The following is a 558-nucleotide window of genomic DNA, read 5'->3' on the forward strand; positions in this document are numbered from 1 at the left end:
AACTGGGGGTTCCTGAAATAAAACAGAGACCAGTGGTACATTTACTAAGTACAAGTACTGTACTTACCGGTAAGTACAATTTTGAGGTATTTCACTTTACTGGAGTATTTAAAAATGTCTGTACTTTTACTCCACTATACATCTCAGAGGCAAATATTGTACTTTTACTCCACTACAATTATTAGAAAACTTTAGTTACTAGTACATTTTTAGATTTGGATTATTATTACTAAACATACATTAACCACTTAAGCTCTATATATATTTCTCTGCTGTTTTCAAAAGATTTATATATATTTACAGACCTTGAAATGGGACATTTCTGCATAGTACTTTTACTTTTGATACTTTAAGTACATGTTGATGCCAATACATTTGTACTTTTTACTCAAGTAAACGTAACGGAGTATTTCTACTCTGTGGTATTGATACTTTTACTCAAGTAAACAATGTGAGTAGTACTTCTTCCACCACTGACAGAGACCTGATCCAGTAACATGCCTTCTGTGCCAAAGTTTGTCAAAAAGTGCTGTGTGCGTGACGTCACACTCCCACAAT

Source organism: Gymnoscopelus braueri (assembly GCF_963280865.1).
Source record: "Gymnoscopelus braueri genome assembly, chromosome: 12".
In the NCBI taxonomy this organism is placed as follows: domain Eukaryota; kingdom Metazoa; phylum Chordata; class Actinopteri; order Myctophiformes; family Myctophidae; genus Gymnoscopelus; species Gymnoscopelus braueri.